Raw genomic sequence first — 13447 nt, 5'->3', positions numbered from 1 at the left:
AAATGATCAAGTTTGGTCATCTTTCCAGCAACATCAGCGGCTCGCGAAGAGCCGTCGCGCACCGGTCTGAAGACCTCACTAAATCATTCAATCGGTAGTAGCGACGGGCGGTGTGTACAAAGGGCAGGGACGTAATCAACGCGAGCTTATGACTCGCGCTTACTGGGAATTCCTCGTTCATGGGGTACAATTGCAAGCCCCAATCCCTAGCACGAAGGAGGTTCAACGGGTTACCCGGCCCTTTCGGGCTAGGAGGACACGCTGATTCCTTCAGTGTAGCGCGCGTGCGGCCCAGAACATCTAAGGGCATCACAGACCTGTTATTGCTCAATCTCGTGCGGCTAGAAGCCGCCTGTCCCTCTAAGAAGATCATTTGTCGCCGGTAGCACGAAGGGATACCGGAAGCGACTAGTTAGCAGGCCAGAGTCTCGTTCGTTATCGGAATTAACCAGACAAATCGCTCCACCAACTAAGAACGGCCATGCACCACCACCCACCGAATCAAGAAAGAGCTCTCAATCTGTCAATCCTTCCGGTGTCCGGGCCTGGTGAGGTTTCCCGTGTTGAGTCAAATTAAGCCGCAGGCTCCACTCCTGGTGGTGCCCTTCCGTCAATTCCTTTAAGTTTCAGCTTTGCAACCATACTTCCCCCGGAACCCAAAAGCTTTGGTTTCCCGGAAGCTGCCCGCCGAGTCATCGGAGGAACTTCGGCGGATCGCTAGCTGGCATCGTTTATGGTTAGAACTAGGGCGGTATCTGATCGCCTTCGAACCTCTAACTTTCGTTCTTGATTAATGAAAACACACATGGCAAATGCTTTCGCTTAGGTTCGTCTTGCGACGATCCAAGAATTTCACCTCTAACGTCGCAATACGAATGCCCCCGTTTGTCCCTGTTAATCATTACCTCGGGTTCCGAAAACCAACAAAATAGAACCGAGGTCCTATTCCATTATTCCATGCACACAATATTCAGGCGAAACACTGCCTGCTTTGAGCACTCTAATTTGTTCAAAGTAAACGTGCCGGCCCACCTCGACACTCGGTGAAGAGCACCGCGGTAGGATTGCATCGGACCGCCGACGCGCGGGGCCCAAGCATGCACCCCGGGACGAAACACCCGCATCCAACCCGGCCTCCGCGAAGAGGTTACGAGAGGAGGGGCGAACGCCCGAGGGAAGGGGCTTGCCGCGGCCGACCGCATCCACCGGCAGGACGTCCGCACGGGCATGCCAGTTAGACACCGACGAACGGTGAACCGACAGCGTGGGACACAAGTCCAACTACGAGCTTTTTAACCGCAACAACTTTAATATACGCTATTGGAGCTGGAATTACCGCGGCTGCTGGCACCAGACTTGCCCTCCAATGGATACTCGTTAAAGGGTTTAAAGTGTTCTCATTCCGATTACGGGGCCTCGGATGAGTCCCGTATCGTTATTTTTCGTCACTACCTCCCCGTGCCGGGAGTGGGTAATTTGCGCGCCTGCTGCCTTCCTTGGATGTGGTAGCCGTTTCTCAGGCTCCCTCTCCGGAATCGAACCCTGATTCCCCGTTACCCGTTACAACCATGGTAGGCGCAGAACCTACCATCGACAGTTGATAAGGCAGACATTTGAAAGATGCGTCGCCGGTACGGAGACCGTGCGATCAGCACAAAGTTATCCAGAGTCACCAAAGCAAACGGACGCAGACGAGCCACGCCGATTGGTTTTGATCTAATAAAAGCATCCCTCCCATTTCTGGTCGGGACTCAGTTCAGCATGTATTAGCTCTAGAATTACCACAGTTATCCAAGTCATGTGGTACGATCTAAGGAACCATAACTGATTTAATGAGCCATTCGCGGTTTCACCTTATTTTGGCTTGCACTTAGACATGCATGGCTTAATCTTTGAGACAAGCATATGACTACTGGCAGGATCAACCAGGGAGCTGCTAGCAGCTTTTTTTTTCGTTCGGAGGAACCTCCCGGGTCCGCAGAGCACCGGGTCCGAATCTTATGATGTACATTTTTTTTTCCTTCTGTATCAACAAGTACGGGGGCGACTTCCCAATATCGACACCCGCTTTGCAATTGCAAAGTCTTTCCTTCCATCTCTAATTAATTTTCCTAGGGAGTAGGCGAGGCCAAACTTCCAAGGCTTTCACTGGCGAATATATCGCGCTCTTAGAAACTCGCATGGTACTTGGCGAGTGGATTTCAAATTATATGATCGGTGCCCACATTCGGGCGCGGCCCACTGCGGGAGCAGACCGTTGGCCCGTGGGCTCGCTGTGAACTAATTTGCCCACTGGTCCGAAAAGTATTCATTTCTAAACACCTTTGGCCAGGGCTGAAGACCGCGACTAACCCCTTTGAAACTTGTCTCTCAGGGAGCTGCGATCCATCAAACATTTCATTGTTAACAGAGGGGAACCATTACTTGGTTAAGACGATAGGACACGCGTTCCCCACCATTTCGCATCCAATCGAATTGCCGCACAAGAGCTCGTTACCTGAGAAAGGTATAGCATTGGCTCGCAGCTAGTGTATTGCAGTTCAGACAGATAGGCCACTTTAGATAGTTCTTAGTGTTCACAGTTATCACCAAGACTAGACCCATATGGATTTAATTCTTCAAGGAGCAGCGGTCCACCAATAAGAGAGATGAAGACATGTTTTCGGATGGCCACAACGCCCCCTCGCCACCCAAATGTGCATGTTTTAAGTGTACATTGGGAGTCGACGGAACATCGGGAGTCCGCTTGCTTTCTCCGGATCAGCTGCCACCCCCCTGATCTACCAGATAGACAAGAACATGTCTTCTCCACCAATCTCATCCACCGAAGCTCCGATCATGGCTTCTTCTACCTTTATACTGATATACCCCCACGGAGCAACATGCGGGCAAGGGAACTCTTGCTACCCTTCAGTAAAGCAGGTATCTCTTATAGATGGTGACTGCACCTTGGCCAGGATTGAAGACCGCGACTAACCCCTTTGAAACTTGTCTCTCAGGGAGCTGCGATCCATCAAACATTTCATTGTTAACAGAGGGGAACCATTACTTGGTTAAGACGATAGGACACGCGTTCCCCACCATTTCGCATCCAATCGAATTGCCGCACAAGAGCTCGTTACCTAAGAAAGGTATAGCATTGGCTCGCAGCTAGTGTATTGCAGTTCAGACAGATAGGCCACTTTAGATAGTTCTTAGTGTTCACAGTTATCACCAAGACTAGACCCATATGGAATTAATTCTTCAAGGAGCAGCGGTCCACCAATAAGAGAGATGAAGACATGTTTTCGGATGGCCACAACGCCCCCTCGCCACCCAAATGTGCATGTTTCAAGTGTACATTGGGAGTCGACGGAACATCGGGAGTCCGCTTGCTTTCTCCGGATCAGCTGCCACCCCCCTGATCTACCAGATAGACAAGAACATGTCTTCTCCGCCAATCTCATCCACCGAAGCTCCGATCATGGCTTCTTCTACCTTTATACTGATATACCCCCACGGAGCAACATGCGGGCAAGGGAACTCTTGCTACCCTTCAGTAAAGCAGGTATCTCTTATAGATGGTGACTGCACCTTGGCCAGGATTGAAGACCGCGACTAACCCCTTTGAAACTTGTCTCTCAGGGAGCTGCGATCCATCAAACATTTCATTGTTAACAGAGGGGAACCATTACTTGGTTAAGACGACCGGACACGCGTTCCCCACCATTTCGCATCCAATCGAATCGCCGCACAAGAGCTCGTTACCTGAGAAAGGTATAGCATTGGCTCGCAGCTTGTGTATTGCAGTTCAGACAGATAGGCCACTTTAGATAGTTCTTCGTGTTCACAGTTAAGACCACGGCTAGACCCATATGGAATTAATTCTTCAAGGAGCAGCGGTACACCAAGCATTTCATTGTGTACTAGAAAGCACCTCTACCATGTAACAAACATACGACCACCAAATTTCTGCTTACTTCCCCCAGCGGATAGTATTTGCTAGTATCATCCACAAAGTAAATCAATTTTTTCAATGTACCGCTTCTTGGGGGAACTGGGCATGAATCAATCAAGCATTTTGAGGTAGCATGTCCGCTTCACCGCGAGGTGCTCTGAATACCATTATACATTCTTTTTCATCATCCACTTTCAGACCACTACAAGACCCATACTGAATTAATTCCTCAAGGAGCTGCAGTCCACAAAACATTTTACTGTGTACTAGAGGGCACCTCCACCATGTAACAGAAAACATACAACCTTCTTAATTTAATTCTGCATTGTTTCCCAGACGATTTGTTAGCCATACAACAGTACCATCCACAGTAATTCACCTCTTTGAAATCCAATGCATTGTAGAGAAACTGAGGTGGTAGCATTCAAACCGTTCTGTAATGTTAATTCTGCTTCATAGAAAGGTGCTACAGGTTCCACAATAATTAATTGGATATTTTTGCAATATATATAGGGCGAGAAAACTCGGGGGGACTCCCTTTTCATTTATGTACATATTCTTTCCATATTGCAAATAATTCCAATTTTTCCCGATTGCATGTCCCCCTAATATACCCAAAATGGGCCTATCGATGGGTTCACAAAGGTACCCAAAATATGAGATTTTGACTGAAAGAGGCTGGCTAACTTCCGGGAACATGATCATAGGAAATAGGTCAAAATCCCGAATCGCAGTTGTTTACGAACAACCACGAACGGAGACTTAAAATAACCTATAAGGCTGGAATTCATGGGGCCTGTATAACAGGCATTTACACAGACTCTCGGGAGGGAGGGCTCTGTGGCCGGGAGAATTTTCTGGCTCCCCGCCCGAAACTTTTCAGAGTCCCTAATGCCTGCTTGAATGTGAATAAGCAGAGCCCGGTAGCTGATATTTTGCCGGGGTGTGGAGGCCCCGGTCGCCGCCAAATTCCTCTGGTCACAGCTTGTGTTAATACACATGTTAATTTTACATGCAAACCACCAATGACAATTTTCCTCGGCCGCGGAGGCCTCGGTCGCCGCCAGAATTTTCTGGTTCCCGCTCAATATATTGCAGAGTCCTGCAGGCCTGCTTCTGTAGGAATATGCAGAGCCCGGTAGCTGATATTTTGCCGGGGTGAGGAGGCCTCGGTCGCCGCCAAATTCCTCTCATCCCAGCTTGTGTTAATACACATGTTAATTTTACATGCAAAACCACCAATTACCATTTCCTCGGCCGCGGAGGCCTCGGTCGCCGGGAGATTTTCCTGGCTCCCCGCTCAATATACTGCACAGTCCCGCAGGCCTGTCTCCAGTGGAATACACACAGTCCGAGAGCCGAAAATTTGCCGGGGTGTGGAGGCCTCGGTCGCCAACAGATTGCCATAGGCTCTGGCTGCAATATTTACCGTGTATTTTTTCCCTCCAGAGACACCACTACACCCTATATAACCCAAAATGGGCCTTGACGCGTGTACACGCGGAGCCCGAGCGCCGAGAGTTCTCCCGGCCGCGGAGGCCTCGGTCGCCGGGAGAATTTCAACGGCCCCTGCTCGAAATTTTTCTAAGTCCAGAATGCCTGCTTCTCCCAGCCTGTGTTAATACACATGTTAATTTAACATGTAAAATCACCAAGGACCATTTCCTCGGCCGCGGAGGCCTCGGTCACCGCCAGAATTTTCTGGCTGCCCGCTCCCCATGGGTAGACGCGCTGCCCAAGCGCCGAGAGTTCTCCCGGCCGCGGAGGCCTCGGTCGCCGGGAGAATTTCTCCGGCCCCTGCTCGAAATTTTTCAAAGTCCAGAATGCCTGCTTCTCCCAGCATGTGTTAATACACATGTTAATTTAACATGTAATATTACCAATGACCTTTTCCTCGGCCGCGGAGGCCTCGGTCGCCGCCAGAATTTTCTGGCTGCCCGCTCCCCATGGGTAGACGCGGAGCCCGAGCGCCGAGAGTTCTCCCGGCCGCGGAGGCCTCGGTCGCCGGGAGAATTTCTCCGGCCCCTGCTCGAAATTTTTCAAAGTCCAGAATGCCTAGTTCTCCCAGCCTGTGTTAATACACATGTTAATTTAACATGTAAAATTACCAAGGATTATTATCCCGGCCGCAGAGGCCTCGGTCGCCGCCAGAAATTTCTGGCTCCCCGCTCAATGTATTGCAGAGTCCCGCAGGCTTGCTTCTCCAAGCCTGTGTTAATACACATGTTAATTTAACATGTAAAATTACAGAGGATTATTTCCCCGGCCGCGGAGGCCTCGGTCGCCGCCAGAATTTTCTGGCTGCCCGCTCAATGTATTGCAGAGTCCCGCAGGCTTGCTTCTCCAAGCCTGTGTTAATACACATGTTAATTTAACATGCAAAATCACCAATGACAAATTCCTCGGCCGCGGAGGCCTCGATCGCCGGGAAAATGTTCTGGCTCCCTGCTCGAATTTTTTTTCTAAGTCCCGATTCGCTATTACAGGCTGGCGCACGGAGTCCGAGGGGCGTAAATATGCCGGGTAGTGGTGCCTTCCGTCGCCGAGACATTTTACAATTGCCTGGGAGCAGTATTTAACATGTTAATTTTTTCCCCTCGTGACACCACTACCCCCTATATAACGCAAAATGGGCCTTGCCAAGGGGGCGCGCAACGCCCGAGCGCGGGCGTTTTTCCCGGCCGCCGAGACCTCCATCGCCGGGAGAATGTCTTCAGCTATTTGCTAGATTTCCCGATTCGCCCCGCACGACAAACAACCACGAACGAGGTGGTTTTCGAGAGTTCTCCCGGCCGCGGAGGCCTCGGTCGCAGGGAGAATTTCCCTGGCCCCTGCTCGAAATTTTTCTAAGTCCAGAATGCCTGCATCTCCCAGCCTGTGTTAAAACACATGTTAATTTAACATGTAAAATTACCAATGACCATTTCCTCGGCCGCAGAGGCCTCGGTCGCAGCCAGAATTTTCTGGCTCCCTGCTCAATATATTGCAGAGTCCCGCATGCTTGCTTCTCCAAGCCTGTGTTAATACACATGTTAATTTAACATGTAAAATTACCGAGGATTATTTCCCCGGCCGCGGAGGCCTCGGTCGCCGCCAGAAATTTCTGGCTCCCCGCTCAATATATTGCAGCGACCCGCAGGCTTGCTTCTCCCAGCCTGTGTTAATACACATGTTAATTTAACATGTAAAATCACCAAGGACCATTTCCTCGGCCGCGGAGGCCTCGGTCGCCGCCAGAATTTTCTGGCTGCCCGCTCCCCATGTGTAGACGCGGAGCCCGAGCGCCGAGAGTTCTCCCGGCCGCGGAGGCCTCGTAGCCGGGAGAATTTCTCGGGCCCCTGCTCGAAATTTTTCTAAGTCCAGAATGCCTGCTTCTCCCAGCCTGTGTTAATACACATGTTAATTTAACATGTAATTTTACCAATGACCTTTTCCTCGGCCGCGGAGGCCTCGGTCGCCGCCAGAATTTTCTGGCTCCCGGCTCAATATATTACAGAGTCCCGCAGGCCTGTCTCCAGTGGAATACACACAGTCCGAGAGCCGAAAATTTGCCGGGGTGTGGAGGCCTCGGTCGCCAACAGATTGCCATAGGCTCTGGCTGCAATATTTACCGTGTATTTTTTCCCTCCAGAGACACCACTACCCCCTATAAAACCCAAAATAGGCCTTGCGGTGGGTACACGCAGAGCCCGAGCGCCGAAGTTCTCCCGGCCGCGGAGGCCTCGGTCGCCGGGAGAATTTCTCCGGCCCCTGCTCGAAATTTTTCAAAGTCCAGAATGCCTGCTTCTCCCAGCCTGTGTTAATACACATGTTAATTTAACATGTTAAATTATCGAGGATTATTTCCCCGGCCGTGGAGGCCTCGGTCGCCGCCAGAATTTTCTGGCTCCCCGCTCAATATATTGCAGAGTCCCGCAGGCTTGCTTCTCCCAGCCTGTGTTAATACACATGTTAATTTAACATGTAAAATCACCGAGGACCATTTCCTCGGCCGCGGAGGCCTCGGTCGCCGCCAGAATTTTCTGGCTCACCTCTCAATGTATTGCAGAGTCCCGCAGGCTTGGTTCTCCAAGCCTGTGTTAATACACATGTTAATTTAACATGTAAAATTACCGAGGATTATTTCCCCGGCCGCGGAGGCCTCGGTCGCCGCCAGAATTTTCTGGCTCCCCGCTCAATGTATTGCAGAGTCCCGCAGGCTTGGTTCTCCAAGCCTGTGTTAATACACATGTTAATTTAACATGTAAAATTACCGAGGATTATTTCCCCGGCCACGGAGGCCTCGGTCGCCGACAGAATTGTCTGGCTCCCTGCTCGAATTTTTTCTAAGTCCCGATTCGCTATTACAGGCTGGCGCACGGAGTCAGAGGGGCGGGAATTCGCCGGGTAGTGGTGCCTTCCGTCGCCGAGACATTTTTCTATTGCCTGGAAGCTGTATTTAACATGTTAATTTTTTCCCCCTCGGGACACCACTACCCCCTATATAACCCAACATGGGCCTTGCCGCGGGTACACGCGGAGCCCGAGCGCCGAGTGTTCTCCCGGCCGCGGAGGCCTCGGTCGCCGGGAGAATTTCTCCGGCCCCTGCTCGAAATTTTTCAAAGTCCAGAATGCCTGCTTCTCCCAGCCTGTGTTAATACACATGTTAATTTAACATGTTAAATTACCGAGGATTATTTCCCCGGCCGTGGAGGCCTCGGTCGCCGCCAGAATTTTCTGGCTCCCCGCTCAATATATTGCAGAGTCCCGCAGGCTTGCTTTTCCCAGCCTGTGTTAATACACATGTTAATTTAACATGTAAAATTACCAATGACCATTTCCTCGGCCGCAGAGGCCTCGGTCGCCGCCAGAATTTTCTGGCTCCCCGCTCAATGTATTGCAGAGTCCCGCAGGCATGCTTCTCCAAGCCTGTGTTAATACACATGTTAATTTAACATGTTAAATTACCGAGGATTATTTCCCCGGCCGTGGAGGCCTCGGTCGCCGCCAGAATTTTCTGGCTCCCCGCTCAATATATTGCAGAGTCCCGCAGGCTTGCTTTTCCCAGCCTGTGTTAATACACATGTTAATTTAACATGTAAAATCACCAAGGACCATTTCCTCGGCCGCGGAGGCCTCGGTCGCCGCCAGAATTTTCTGGCTTCCCGCTCCCCATGGGTAGACGCGGAGCCCGAGCGCCGAGAGTTCTCCCGGCCGCGGAGGCCTCGGTCGCCGGGAGAATTTCTCCGGCCCCTGCTCGAAATTTTTCAAAGTCTAGAATGCCTAGTTCTCCCAGCCTGTGTTAATACACATGTTAATTTAACATGTAAAATTACCAAGGATTATTATCCCGGCCGCAGAGGCCTCGGTCGCCGCCAGAAATTTCTGGCTCCCCGCTCAATGTATTGCAGCGTCCCGCAGGCTTGCTTCTCCAAGCCTGTGTTAATACACATGTTAATTTAACATGTAAAATTACAGAGGATTATTTCCCCGGCCGCGGAGGCCTCGGTCGCCGCCAGAATTTTCTGGCTGCCCGCTCAATGTATTGCAGAGTCCCGCAGGCTTGCTTCTCCAAGCCTGTGTTAATACACATGTTAATTTAACATGCAAAATCACCAATGACAAATTCCTCGGCCGCGGAGGCCTCGATCGCCGGGAAAATGTTCTGGCTCCCTGCTCGAATTTTTTTTCTAAGTCCCGATTCGCTATTACAGGCTGGCGCACGGAGTCCGAGGGGCGTAAATATGCCGGGTAGTGGTGCCTTCCGTCGCCGAGACATTTTACAATTGCCTGGGAGCAGTATTTAACATGTTAATTTTTTCCCCTCGGGACACCACTACCCCCTATATAACCCAAAATGGGCCTTGCCAAGGGGTGCGCGCAACGCCCGAGCGCGGGCGTTTTTCCCGGCCGCCGAGGCCTCCATCGCCGGGAGAATGTCTTCAGCTATTTGCTAGATTTCCCGATTCGCCCCGCACGGCAAACAACCACGAACGAGGTGGTTTTCGAGAGTTCTCCCGGCCGCGGAGGCCTCGGTCGCCGGGAGAATTTCTCGGGCCCCTGCTCGAAATTTTTCTAAGTCCAGAATGCCTGCATCTCCCAGCCTGTGTTAAAACACATGTTAATTTAACATGTAAAATTACCAATGACCATTTCCTCGGCCGCAGAGGCCTCGGTCGCAGCCAGAATTTTCTGGCTCCCTGCTCAATATATTGCAGAGTCCCGCATGCTTGCTTCTCCCAGCCTGTGTTAATACACATGGTTATTTAACATGTAAAATTACCGAGGATTATTTCCCTGGCCGCAGAGGCCGCGGTCGCCGCCAGAATTTTCTGGCTCCCCGCTCAATGTATTGCAGAGTCCCGCAGGCTTGCTTCTCCAAGCCTGTGTTAATACACATGTTAATTTAACATGTAAAATTACCGAGGATTATTTCCCCGGCCGCGGAGGCCTCGGTCGCCGCCAGAATTTTCTGGCTCCCCGCTCAATATATTGCAGCGACCCGCAGGCTTGCTTCTCCCAGCCTGTGTTAATACACATGTTAATTTAACATGTAAAATTACCGAGGATTATTTCCCCGGCCGCGGAGGCTTCGGTCGCCGCCAGAATTTTCTGGCTCCCGGCTCAATATATTACAGAGTCCCGCAGGCCTGTCTCCAGTGGAATACACACAGTCCGAGAGCCGAAAATTTGCCGGGGTGTGGAGGCCTCGGTCGCCAACAGATTGCCATAGGCTCTGGCTGCAATATTTACCGTGTATTTTTTCCCTCCAGAGACACCACTACCCCCTATATAACCCAAAATGGGCCTTGCGGCGTGTACACGCGGAGCCCGAGCGCCGAAGTTCTCCCGGCCGCGGAGGCCTCGGTCGCCGGGAGAATTTCTCCGGCCCCTGCTCGAAATTTTTCAAAGTCCAGAATGCCTGCTTCTCCCAGCCTGTGTTAATACACATGTTAATTTAACATGTAAAATTACCGAGGATTATTTCCCCGGCCGCGGAGGCCTCGGTCGCCGCCAGAATTTTCTGGCTCCCCGCTCAATGTATTGCAGAGTCCCGCAGGCTTGCTTCTCCCAGCCTGTGTTAATACACATGTTAATTTAACATGTAAAATCATTGAGGACCATTTCCTCGGCCGCGGAGGCCTCGGTCGCCGCCAGAATTTTCTGGCTCCCCGCTCAATGTATTGCAGAGTCCCGCAGGCTTGCTTCTCCCAGCCTGTGTTAATACACATGTTAATTTAACATGTAAAATCAACAAGGACCATTTCCTCGGCCGCGGAGGCCTCGGTCGCCGCCAGAATTTTCTGGCTGCCCGCTCCCCATTGGTAGACGCGGAGCCCGAGCGCCGAGAGTTCTCCCGGCCGCGGAGGCCTCGGTCGCCGGGAGAATTTCTCCGGCCCCTGCTCGAAATTTTTCAAAGTCCAGAATGCCTGCTTCTCCCAGCATGTGTTAATACACATGTTAATTTAACATGTAATATTACCAATGACCTTTTCCTCGTCCGCGGAGGCCTCGGTCGCCGCCAGAATTTTCTGGCTGCCCGCTCCCCATGGGTAGACGCGCTGCCCGAGCGCCGAGATTTCTCCCGGCCGCGGAGGCCTCTGTCGCCGGGAGAATTTCTCTGGCCCCTGCTCGAAATTTTTCAAAGTCCAGAATGCCTAGTTCTCCCAGCCTGTGTTAATACACATGTTAATTTAACATGTAAAATTACCAAGGATTATTATCCCGGCCGCAGAGGCCTCGGTCGCCGCCAGAAATTTCTGGCTCCCCGCTCAATGTATTGCAGAGACCCGCAGGCTTGCTTCTCCAAGCCTGTGTTAATACACATGTTAATTTAACATGTAAAATTACCGAGGATTATTTCCCCGGCCGCGGAGGCCTCGATCGCCGCCAGAAATTTCTGGCTCCCCGCTCAATATATTGCAGCGACCCGCAGGCTTGCTTCTCCCAGCCTGTGTTAATACACATGTTAATTTAACATGTAAAATCACCAAGGACCATTTCCTCGGCCGCGGAGGCCTCGGTCGCCGCCAGAATTTTCTGGCTGCCCGCTCCCCATGTGTAGACGCGGAGCCCGAGCGCCGAGAGTTCTCCCGGCCGCGGAGGCCTCGGTCGCCGCCAGAATTTTCTGGCTCCCCGCTCAATGTATTGCAGAGTCCCGCAGGCTTGCTTCTCCAAGCCTGTGTTAATACACATGTTAATTTAACATGCAAAATCACCAATGACAATTTCCTCGGCCGCGGAGGCCTCCATCGCCGGGAGAATTTTCTGGCTCTCTGCTCGAATTTTTTCTAAGTCCCGATTCGCTATTACAGGCTGGCGCACGGAGTCCGAGGGGCGGAAATATGCCGGGTAGTGGTGCCTTCCGTCGCCGAGACATTTTACAATTGCCTGGGAGCAGTATTTAACATGTTAATTTTTTCCCCCTCGGGACACCACTACCCCCTATATAACCCAAAATGGGCCATGCAATGGGTGCCCACAACGCCCGAGCGCGGGCATTTTTCCCGGGCGCCGAGGCCTCGATCGCCGGGAGAATGTCTCCAGCTATTTGCATGATGTCCCGATTCGCCCCACAAGGCGAACAACCACGAACGAGGTGGTTTTCGTTCGTGGTTGTTTTCGTTCGTGGTTGTTTACTGTTCGTGGTTGTTTTCATTCGTGGTTGTTGTGCGTTCGTGGTTGTTGTCGTTCGGGGTTGTTTTCCGTTCGTGGTTGTTGTCGTTCGTGGTTGTTGTCGTTCGTGGTTGTTGTCGTTCGTGGTTGTTTTCCGTTCGTGGTTGTTTTACGTTCGTGGTTGTTTTCGAGGCAATTGGTACTTTGAAAATTTCAATCGGTTAGCTAGAAAAAATTCTCCCGGCGGTGATTGCCTTGATCGCCGGGAGAATTTTCTGGCTCCCCGATAAAATTTTTTCCAAGTCCCGATTCGCTCTTACTAGCTGGCGCACGGAGTCCGAGGGGCGGGAATTCGCCGGGTAGTGGTGTGTTCCGTCGCCGAGACATTTTCCTATTGCCTGGAAGCAGTATTTAACATGTTAATTTTTTCCCCCTCGGGACACCACTACCCCCTATATAACACAAAATGGGCCTTGCCGCGGGTACACCCGGAGCCCGAGCGCCGAGAGTTCTCCCGGCCGCAGAGGCCTCGGTCGCCGGGAGATTTTCTCCGGCCCCTGCTCGAAATTTTCCAAAGTCCAGAATGCCTGCTTCTCCCAGCCTGTGTTAATACACATGTTAATTTAACATGTAAAATCACCAAGGACCATTTCCTCGGCCGCGGAGGCCTCGGTCGCCGCCAGAATTTTCTGGCTGCCCGCTCCCCAAGGGTAGACGCGGAGCCCGAGCGCCGAGAGTTCTCCCGGCCGCGGAGGCCTCGGTCGCCGGGAGAATTTCTCCGGCCCCTGCTCGAAATTTTTCAAAGTCCAGAATGCCTGCTTCTCCCAGCATGTGTTAATACACATGTTAATTTAACATGTAATATTACCAATGACCTTTTCCTCGGCCGCGGAGGCCTCGGTCGCCGCCAGAATT

General features: G+C 51.6%; 1 non-coding gene across 1 annotated transcript in view; it reads right to left on the bottom strand.

Moving 5' to 3' along the window:
- Positions 1-1932, bottom strand: part of LOC134544736 (small subunit ribosomal RNA) — a 1989-nt gene extending 57 nt beyond the window's left edge. The window contains exon 1 of the ribosomal RNA XR_010078006.1: positions 1-1932. This exon is cut by the window's left edge and continues 57 nt beyond it. This is a non-coding gene — a ribosomal RNA (small subunit ribosomal RNA).
- Between the last annotated feature and the right edge of the window lie 11515 nt (positions 1933-13447).

Source organism: Bacillus rossius, unplaced genomic scaffold (assembly GCF_032445375.1).
Source record: "Bacillus rossius redtenbacheri isolate Brsri unplaced genomic scaffold, Brsri_v3 Brsri_v3_scf480, whole genome shotgun sequence".
Lineage (NCBI taxonomy): Eukaryota > Metazoa > Arthropoda > Insecta > Phasmatodea > Bacillidae > Bacillus > Bacillus rossius.
Note: the sequence above shows the minus strand (reverse complement) of the source record. Positions and strands in the feature narration are given on the sequence as shown.